Source organism: Lipotes vexillifer, unplaced genomic scaffold (genome assembly GCF_000442215.2).
Source record: "Lipotes vexillifer unplaced genomic scaffold, Lipotes_vexillifer_v1.1 scaffold514, whole genome shotgun sequence".
Lineage (NCBI taxonomy): Eukaryota > Metazoa > Chordata > Mammalia > Artiodactyla > Lipotidae > Lipotes > Lipotes vexillifer.
The window spans coordinates 432,562-443,838 of NW_006789975.1; positions in this window are offsets into that span (position 1 = coordinate 432,562).

Sequence of the window (11,277 nt, forward strand, 5' to 3'; positions counted from 1 at the left end):
CAGATTTCTAGCTTCTCTTGGAGAACTAAAACTTGGCAATCTGAGCATGCTTCCTGCATGGCAGCAGTCAGCTGGAGCCAAGCAGTGGCTACTTCCTTAGTTGGGGGCACACTCTCCAATTAGCCACCATCTCTACCCCTCCCAGTGGTGTCCTGGACACTGAGGTTGACTGCCCGCTGCCACTGATCACTGATTTGCACCGTCATTCTTCTTATAGCAGCCTTTCATGCATGCTACCCATCCGGCCTGTAGCCACCTGAGTTTTGACCCTTGACCTAGATGCCAAGAAAGGTGGGAGGTGACCTCAAGCCCTTACTATGCTTATTATGTGCAGATCCCATACACTTTCCAGCAAGATGTTGTGTTCTTATTTTCCAGAGAAGGAAACTGAGGTTCCAAGAGGCAGGCATGGCCCAGCTGGTAACATACCCCTTCCAAAAGTCCTCCTGGAAGAGGCAGGCTTCTTAGTTCTCAGCTCACAATTCTCTGATACGGGATAAGGTCCCGGATTGGGACAGAGAGCCTGGCCAGGGAGTTAGAAAGATGTGGGGTCAAGCCCCAGCTTAGTCATTGACTTGCGACATGACTTCGGGTGAGTTTTTACCACACCCTGAATCTCCGTTTCCCAATCTGTGAAATGGGGGAGAGGATGTAGTTATATTTAGTAGAGCTGGCTGAGCCCTGGGTTTAAGATCTGCCAAGATACCATTCCCAGAGGCCCTGCTGCTCACAGTTCTGCTAGACTTTTCCTGGCTCTCAAAGAAGCCTCGGTATCCTCCAGCCTCTTCTCCAAAAGGCAACTCAGGCCTGGGGCCCTAGCTCCTCACCTCCCATCTCCCACTGGAACCCAGCTCCATCACTCTCCCACTGTGTGCTCAGCCCTGGTCGCAGCATTCTCAGGCTCATTTTAGCACCTGGACTCCACAACAATCTCTTGAGGGGGGCATTATCATCCCATTTCACAGATGAGGACACTGAGGTCAGAGGGAGAAAAGACTTGACCAAGGGCACACAGCTGGGATGGGGGGCTCTGATTCAAAGACTGTTTTGTCTGAATCCAAAGCCTGGTTCTTCCCACTCATATCAGCTGAGATCCTGGACACTGATGCTTGGCCCTTAAGACCCCTTTCTGCTCTTCAGGGTCATGCCAAGGGTCCTCCCAATCCCCTGGACCTAACAGGCAACAGTGTGAGGGATCGTCTAGGAAAGGAAGCAAGAGTGTCCTCCGTGCGGGAACCCACCTTTGGGAACACCTTATGAGCAGATGAGCCTGCGCATTTCTCCCGCCCGGTTGAGGTAAAAGGTTGAAATGACCCCCAGTTGTATGGGCTGGCTCACCCAGCATGCAGGAGAGCATGTAGGTGGCTTGTGGACATCTGCACCAGCTTAGGCCAGCCTGGGGAGCCAGGGCCTGGCTCCTACCTTCTGCTCAAGAACTTGGTGTGCACATGTGCAACCTGTATGTGCAGAATTCCCTGTGTCTCATGGTGGCCACTTGGACCCTGTGGGTATGCACATGCATGGCCACATGGCCTCAGAGCCTCACTCATAGAAGAGATGGCCTGGGTATGTGCACAAGTGATTGTGCCCTGCTGCCAGGCAGAGAAGCCCCTGTGAATGCTCACTCAGGCCCAGAGACCTGACCAGCCAGTTATTTTCCCTTTAGGATTTCTTCCCTAATTGGAGCCAGGGCGCCAGGCACCTGCAAACGCCTCCTCCCATGGTGATAAGATTGACAAAGGCTTGTGGTATTTCAGCAGGTGTGTGAGAAAGAGTGTGTGGGTGTGTGTGTGTGTGTGTGTGTGTGACAGTCCTGGTGTGCTGTACTTCACCCTCTCATCCCCTTGTCTCCTACAACCCTCAGAGCAGCAAAGCTTCCTCCCTGGGGCTGGAGGGGAGATGGAGTCTAGCAAAGGGTGATGACCAGTCTTCCTTCCAGAAATGGCCTCCAGACCATCCGTCCATCTATCCACAGGAGAGCAAGACTAGACATGCAGGAGTGGGTGTGTGTGTGTGGAGAGCAAGCTAAAAGTGTGTGACGGAGTGTGTGACTTGCCTGCTCTGGGGTCCGGGGGTACATGAGGGATACCATGACGTGCAGCTGTGAATAGGCGCAAGCAGGCCAGAGCAGGATGGCTGCGAGTGCTTTGTGATCGGGGAGTATTGCTGAGTTGAGTGTGCTGTGATAGGCAATGGCTGGTGTGAGTGTGTAGCTATGCCTGGGTGTGTACCAAAGGTGTACGGGGTGGGTGCACAGGTGACCATGTGTATGAGTCTGATGGAATGATCAAAGGACACAGTGTGTGTAGACCTGTGGCCTCGAGCGGTGAGTGTGTGACACTGTGTGTGATGGAGCCCCAGAGTGTATTCCACAGTGAGCGTGCGACAGCGAATGTGCTCCATGGTGCCAATAGAGCCACTCGAGCGCCGAGCTCGCTCCGGGGGGAAAATGAATCAACGCAGGCCGGACCCCTCCCCGCGATGGCGGGAAGCGCCCCCTCCCGCACCACCGCGCCAAACAAAGCGGCAGTCAGCGGCGAGGCCAGGAGCGGGGCCGGGGTCTTACAGGCTGGGCTGGCCCGCAGGACCCCTCGGGTGCTCGGCCAGGACTGCAGACCCACCCCCGCCCCGCCCCTGAGTGGAACCTGGAAATGGACACCCGCCGCCCGGGCCGCGCGCGTACATTCACCCGGGCGCACGCCAGACACACGCTGCGCACGGTGCCCAAACCCCGCCACCCAGGAGGTTCGAGAACCCTGGACAGCGGCTCTGGGGCGGCTGCGAGCCGAAGAAGGCGGTCGACACCGCCCCCCTGGAGCGGGCAGCAGGTGCAGGCGCGGCGCTTACCCGGCTGTGCCGCCGTTCCGTCTCCTCGGCGCGCTGCGCTCCGACTCCCGTCACCGCCACCGCTACGGCCACCGCCGCCGCCCGAGCTGCCTCGGCTGCCTCCGGCAGGGCTGGCGGGCGGACCCGCGGACTCCGCTACTCCGTCCCCCGCGCCGGCTCCGCGCTCCAGCCCCGCGCCCCGCCCCGGACATGCGCACTGGCCGACTCGCGGCCTCAGAACCGGGGAGGGGGCGGTGCCCGCAGGGAAGCAGGGACCCAAAGGAGGGAGGGGCGCCCCTCGCCCGCCGCCCCTCACCATGGTCGCTGGGCTCCTGGATTCCCCGCCCTCCTCGACCCGGTTCCCATTTCACAGACAGGAGACTAAGGGGTGGAGAGGCTGCCTATTTGCTGCGCTCCTGTTGAGGGAGGGGCGCGCTGTTAGATCTCACTCAATCCAGCCCGGTGAACGCTCTCTGCTTGTTTCACCGAGGAGGAAATTGGGGCCCAGAGAGGGGAAGCCGCTTGTCCGCGGATACTCGGCCCCTGGAGCGGGACCCAGGTCTGCGCGATCTCCGAGCTCCCCCTGCGCGGAATTTCCCGCCTCCGCCTTGGCCGTACTTCCGGCCTTCTCCCCCTCACCTCGCCCCGCCTCCGCCCCCTTTGTCTCGCCTCCACCCACGCTCCCGGGAGTGGAGGGACCTGCGTGGTCGGGGGAGCGCCTTCGATTTCCCCGCTACCGGCCTCCCTAGCCGGGGTGCCCGCCCACCTTCTAGTCTGTGCAAGCCGGGTTCTCCTCCTCCTGGGTACCCTCAAGCAAATCATTTCACCTCTCCGAGTCTCGATTTCCCGATCTGTAAGGTGGGACTAACATTAATCACCTCACAGTAAGTGGTCTTGGAAGGATGAAGGAGCCTGAAGTAGGTGTTAAGGGCCTTCCAGCTGAATCTGAATTGCCAAGGACATGAGGACTTGCTGCCCACCCTGCCTTAACGTTTCTCGGCAGAGAAATTGTCCCCTCCCCTTTGACTTCCCAGAGGAGAAAAAATAAGTCTGTAATTGCCAAGAGGTGATAAAGCCCTCTCGCTTGTACTGTGAAACCACCTACTAAAAATGGTAACAACTAACGTTAATATAATGCTTATTTAGGGGCAGTGTTTTTATGGTAAAGCCCGCAAGTTAACCTAACAACTAACGTTACCTTAATTTTGTTTTCCGGTTTCATCTCATTTCAATTTCCAATCACTTATAAGCAAGTTAATATTAATGTATTATATCCCCGTTTTTCAGATAAGAAAACTGAGATACTGATGATAAATCATTTGTCTGCGTTAGTAGTGAAGCTAACTCCTGAAACTTCAAGCTTCACCCTTACTTTCTATTCCTCTCACTTACCTGGTGAACCATAAGTCACCGTGATCGTTTAAAAAAAATTATTATTATTTTTTAAATCTAGATGGCAAATGAAGAAAAAAAAAAATCTAACGGATGACGTCTTTAGCCAGCATCCCAGAGAAGCCAAAAACGGGAGCACAGAACCAATTTTCAGCACCACGGACAACACTCATGCAAGGGCAGCTTCCCCAAGTCTCTGGCCCTGAAAATTGCTCATTCATTGCCACAGTGGCACTTCGCTTCACAGTTTACAAACCCTATTCTATGCTCATCGTTTCATTTTACGTTCCCTACAGTTCTTCAAGGTAAACATCATTGGCTCCATGATACAGATGAAGACATCGAGGCTTGGGCAGGTTCACAAGACATGAAAAGTAGCAAGAACGTGGCTGTGATCTAAAAAGCGCCCCCCCACCCCCACCCCGGGGCAGGGCGAGTGCGGATGGGAGCAGGATCAGGGCATGAGTGAGGAGGCCGTAGCAGCTGCCCAGGTGAGAGGTAATGATGCCTGAACCATTGGGATGGAGAGGAGGGGCCAGATCTGATAACTATTTAGGGGTAAAGTCAACACGTCTACGTCATGGGGTGGATGTGAGTGTGAGTGGAGAGAGGATTCTGCTGCCCCTCTGAGGTTCTGCCTTGGGGAGCCAAATGGTTGGAGGACAGATACCTGATAAACCGTGGGGAAAGAAGGGACTTGTGAAACAGCCACACTGAGACATCCGAGTCCAAAACTGAGCTCTGAAGTGGCCAGGCCTGGTGACAGACCAGGGAGCTGGTGATGGAGGTCAGGAGAGGTGTGTTCGTACCTGAGGGGAGAGTATAGGCCAAAATACGGTGAGACAAGGGCCCATCCTGAGGAACATCAACATTAAGGGAAAAGGAGGCTGCAAAAGAAGAATGAGAAAAAGTGGTCTGAGAAACCAGAAGAAACCCAGAAGAGTGTGATGTCTCAGAAGCCAAGGGGAGAGAACATTCCAGAAGGAGGTCAGGGTAAACTGCATCAGGAAGACAAGATACAGCCTGAGAGCTGTCCTCTGGACTTGAAAAAAAGATAATGGAAATTTGATGAAAGCATGGTTACTGGAGTGGTGGGGGTGGAAGCCAGACTGGGGTGGGGTGGGGCAGGGACTGATGAGTTAATGGGAGCAAGGAGGTGGAGAGGGCAAGTAGATGACTCTCAAGTTTGGGCTTGGAGGGAGAAAGGGGATCTGATAATCTCTACAGGGGCATTGGAGGCATTCAAGTCCTGATGGGAGGGGGCCAGTAGAGAGGGAAAGGGAGATGCCAAGAAAGGAGATCATAATGGCTGGGCCCAGATGCTCAGTGTGGAAGGATAGGATGGGATCCAGCACCCTGGGGCAGCTAACAGACCCTGAAATGAAGATTCAGAGAATATGGTTTATTTGGGAGGTGCAGGGACACCAGCAGGGGAGTGGGAAGGTGACCCAGGAAGGGAAGGCATCCAATAAGAGGTGGTTATCAAGCCAGCTACCACAGTGGGTGAGTGAGGCTTAATCCTGCAGGAAGTCTTGGGAAATGGGGTAAATGCACATCTCAGAATTCCCCTGGCTGAGGGCAAGGGAGCTGGTGTATTTATATCCCAGCATCTGGCAGACATTGGTGAAGAGCCAGCCCATGGGGCTGTGTGTTAATTCCCAAGCACTTCTAGCCCGCAGTGCATGTGGACAAAGTGGGCTCCATAGCCCGAGGACAGCTCTTCGATAATGATGCGGGTACTGGCCGTTGGGAGTCCTACTGGTGGGCACAGGAATAGTACGGTCATCTGAGGGGATGTAGTCAGAGCTCTGGCTATGTCTGCTACACGCGCACAGTTCAGGGCCTTTTTCCATCGGGGCCCTTTGCCATGCTCCAACCACTCTTGTTCCACGGTGACTTGTTGATAAAAAACACGTTTAAAAATGAAAATTTTCAGACAACAAAACAAAACGCCTGCCAAGGCGGAGCAGGAGCTCAAAAAGGGCACGGAGGTAGGCAGCGTGGGTTCACATTCTGACTTTGGCAGTTGCTAGCTGTGTGGCCTTGACGGAGGTCTCTCTACGCCTCAACTTCATCATTTGTAATTCTTAGCTCTCAGAGCTCTGAGGAGGATGTAGGGAGAAAAAAATCCCCAGGGACCAAGCATAGTGTAACACTTGCGGTGGATGCCAGGGTATGGCAAGCCCAGCACTGTGCACCCTTGTCTGACCACAGCACCTCCATTTTCCTTGAGGAACCGCGTCCTCACTCCAGTCCATGTGGTGGAGTGGGATGGACCCACTGCCATTTTTAGGGATGGGCAGTGACCCAGGCCTGGCCAATCACTGTGCCGTGATTAGTTCCGGGGGTAGAAGTAGAGCAAAGGACCACAGCCAGGGCAACTGGCTCTCCCACTTCCTTGGAGCTTTAGGGGTTGCTAAATTGGTGGTGTGTCTGCCCGGAGCTGCTGAGGGTCATCTTTGTCCCCATGTGGAGCGAGTCTGCCTGGGCCCGGACCGCGGCTCATCGGGTTCAGGCTCATCCTGTGACAACCAACATGACTGCCCTCACCGGTGCGAGTGTGTGTGCGTGCATATCTCTGGTTGCTCTGCCTCCGTGAAGCCATATACACTCATACACACCAGAAGATAAACAAGTGCCTGCAGCTCCTTGGCTGGCACCCAGGCTGGGGGTGGAATAAACAATCCCAGTGACTTTCTGAAAAGCAAGCGTCTGTGGCAACAGGCACCATGGAGACAAGCAGACTGTACCAGAGCAGAGACAGCAGCCACCCCCCAGTGCCACCCCGGCCCCACCGCCACACACATGCAAATACACACGCACATCTCGTGTTCATATCTACTCCATCACACATGGTTCCGCTTTCAAATCCAGGCACATCACCCTTGGGATCTGGCCCCCATTCCAGCTTTGCTTGAGACTAAAGGCCTTTGAGAAGGTCTGAGATTTCCAGTACAGTGGCATTCACAGTTCCTCACCCCTTGCGTGGACACTGGTCCTGGTCTAGGCCAAATTTCAGCAAATCATAGCTTCTAGGAAAGGTGTGTGTGTATGTGTGTGTGTGTGTGTGAGAGAGAGAGAGAGAGAGAGAGAGAGAGAGAGGGAGAGAGAGAGGGAGGGAGAGAAGGAGAAAGAGGTGGGAGGGTGGGCAGGATCACATGGCAGGCAATGCCATATAAACCCAACTTTCTGGAAAGTTCTCTTTGCTTCAGAGGTGCACACACAACATACATTCATCTGCTCCTTCAAGAAACACTCACCCAGACCCCCCACCCCCTGAGGCTTGTATGGACACAGCCCTGGATACAAACACTCAGATATGTATCCATCCTCATGCATGCAGGGTATAACCCAGTATCCCCTAGATGGTGGTGGTGGTGTACCATTTACTGACTGCCCAAGTGTTTCACAGTCATCTCTTTATATTTAACCCTTAAGAAAAACCACCTGAGATTGATATTATTATTATTCCCATTTCACAGATAAGGCAACAAAAGTTCATAGAGGTTAAGTAACTTGCCAGGGTCACACAGAAAGTGACAAAGCTGGCAGCCAAACTCCTGCCCACGCTATTAGCCCCTCTTCATTTAGTCAGACATACACGCAACAGCCATGTGTGCACAGGTGTGCGTGTGTACACAAACACACACACACAGACCCTGCCTCCTCCGTCAGTGCAGGTAACTGATGTCCATGGAGTCATTTTCCTCACCCTGACCTCCTCATATGCACCACTCCCAGACCCGCACAGCACTGCCCTGATATTCATGAGAGCCCCTCGTCCAGGCACCTATGAGCACAGCCTGCTGCCCACAAAGGTCCCCTCCCCCCAGCAGCTGTAGGCCCCGGCCCAGCTGGGGGCCACCCTGGCATTTGGATGGGTGACTCAGGCTGAATCATGGCCCAGCTGCTCCTTGGCAGCCCTCTCCCCCACTCTGCCCAGAAAGCCTATTTTGAAGGCAGAGATGGGCCTTGGGTAGCGGACAGGGAGCGGGGCAGTCGGGGATGGGGACAGGGAGCATGGGCACTTGAGCAGGAGGGTCTCTGTGTCCTCCTCTACTCCTCAGTGGTCTGCAGGTGCTCTCAGGCAGCCCCCGACCATGCCCCTCATTCTGCCAGGGAAGTGGACCCTTCTGCCTGGACACAGGCAAGGGGCTGCCTCTCTGATCCCAGGGCCCACTTTGGCTCCCCTGCCCCACCTTTTGGCCCTAATAACAACAATAATAACAATATTTACTATTCTAATTGATCACTCACATGTTACAGTATTCTACAGTTTCAAAGCACTTTCTCATCAGTATTGCATTTAATTCTCTTATTAGTCCTCGAGTGGACTAATAGCATCCTTAGGAGTGGAAATTATCATCCTTACGTTTGAGCTGAAGAAACTGAAGCTCAAAGAGATTATGTGAACTATCTAAGGTCACACAGTTGAAGTGACAGAGGCAGGAACCAAACTTAGGCTTCTTGGTCCAATCTGTGGAAGGTAAGCATTAGGGCTGGAGTTAAGCTGCAGTTGGGTGCGGCAGGGCCATGGTGGGGCCATGGTTGGGGCATTGGAAGTGGCATGGGGGAGTGGCAAGGTAGGGGGCCTGCCTAGTGGCTTGGTGTGTGGCAGGATCATGACAAAATATTTATCTTTACCCTTCTACAACTAACAGATTATGGAATCATTTATGCTTTTAAATCTTCTGTTCCATGTTTCAGGCCAATGTCCTATGGCTAACAAGTGCAGAGCCATGGACTTTCTACTGAGAAGTCTTGACCCATAGGACCTATGCTTTCCAAAGCCTTAGTTTCCTCATCTGAAGAAATGGGTCTGGGCCTCCAGTGGGGCAGGGTGTTGAGAGGCGTGAGTGCAATCATGTGCATCATGCCCTTTAGAAGCCATGAAGGACTTCACAAAAAATGCTGTTTTTCACATTTTATCTTTAAAAAACACCTGTGGGTACTGGGCAGAGGGCAGGTGGGCTTCTGGGAACCTGGGGGCAGTACCGAGAAGGGGAGTGGGTGACAGCTCTTCCTTCCCCCTGCCTGGGCTCGGCCTGGCCTTCCCCCAGCCTCAGCCCAGAGCTGGTTTCTAGGCAACAGGATGGAAGCAGGGATGGTTCGGAGGGGAGAGAGCTATAAATAGGGAAGGGAGAAAACAAAAATAAAGTTCCAGAGAAGGCTGTGGAGCCACATTACTAAGGGTGGGGGTGGGAAGACGGGGAGGGAGATGGGTGAATGGTGGGGCACAGGGACAGCCCCCATCCCTTCATCAGGAGAGAGGGCAGTTTCAGGTTACCCAGCCGGCAAAGGTCCACAGAATGCTGACATGTGTGAGGAGGGGGTCTCCGTGTACACAGCTGAGCGGATGGGGGTGACAAGGAGAAGTCAGCTCTGGTTAGAGAACTAGGGGAAGCTCAGAAGAGGGAAGGATTTCAACAAGCAGAGTTGCAGGCAGATGTCCAGGTGAAGGAAAGAAGCAGGCGAAGGAAAGGAAGGTGTGAACCAGGTGGGGTGGGGCTGGACCCACAGATCTCAGAGGCCTGGCCAGGCGTGGCCTCGCCAACCACACACACTGTGTCCACAAAGACGCAGCAGGGCTCTTCCTGTGCTGTGATGCTCGCCCTCCCCAGATTTCCCAGGCCACCTCCTTTTCATCCAGGTTTCAGCTCTACCTCACCTCCTTAGATGCTTGACCTGACCACCCAACTGAATGCTGGTCACCACCCTTACTGTGTCACATTCTATCACATTGCTGTTTTATGTTCTCCATAAAACCCCAAATTATCTTAATCCATATATTTGCTGACCCATGGACATGAGTTCTGCCAGGGCAGTGACCTGCAGGGCTGTTCCCTGCAGCCCCTTACTTCTAAGAACAGAGCAGGTGAGCAACACACACTGTCGAATGAGTAAATGCACACGTGTAGGCAACCTCCATGTACACGTGTGAACAGATACACCTGTGTGCACACTCAACACCCCCCCACACACACAATCTCACTTGCAGTCTCCATGAAATTGCACAAGCATCTGTTATCTACACTCTGCTGCCTCCACATTTTCCTGTTGTTGGTGGGTTTTGTTTGTCTCCCCTCAGAGCAAGTCCCTTTTGGAAAATTCCAAAGGAACTGGGCTTCAGAGTCAGGCTCGGGGCTGGATGTGGCCTTTGCCACTTCCCAGCAATGTGACCTAGGGCAGGTAACTCTGCCCCTCTGGCCTCCATTCTCTCATCCATAAATTGGGGCTAGTAAGGAATCCTTGAGGACAGTTTCAAGTGAAATGAATGGAGGCAAGTGCTGGATGCCTGGGAGACACTGGGCACTGGGGAAATGGCTCTGTCCCTGTCCTGAGGGTGGAGCCCATGAGCTGTGTGTGCTCACACAGGCACTCACAGTCAGGAATTCAGTCTGACACAGGGCTGGCATCTTCCGTTGTCACTTCTGGGCTTGTGCCTGGAATGCACTTAAAGTGACCCCTGCAGATGAGAACACTGGTCTCTGAGCAGAAAATCAAGCTCAGAAAACCAGGTGTGTGGCTTGGCACCCGGGAACGAGGAATAAACCTCTTCACAAGCCAGATGGTGAACCTGGTTTAGGCATCTAAAAATGGATATCAGGTGCTGGTAGCTGGCAAGGGGTTGGCAAACTCAAATTCCTCAGAGGTCAGGCAGTTCATGAAAATGAGTGAAGTGGATGGGAGGCACACAACAGGGAGGGAAAGGGACTGTCGCCAACTGGAATCAAATGAAAAATATTTAAACCTTGTGCTAGAAAATTAAACATCTCTACAGGCCAAATTCAACCTAAGGGCCACGAGTTTGCAATCCCTGCAGACTGTGGGCTGTAAATAATGTCTTAATTCAGCCAAAAAGGATCTGGCCATCCTGGAACCCGCATGTTGAGCCAGAGAGTTGGAGTCCACCGGTTTGTTCTCCCTACACACACGTCTGCCATAAGCCTCCTACTTCCAGAAGTAAAGGCTCGTACACTGCAGGCCAAGGTGACCCGAGTGGACCCCGGTCTACCCCAGCGTGCAAGGCCTTCTCGAGCCAGGCACCACCACCCCCCC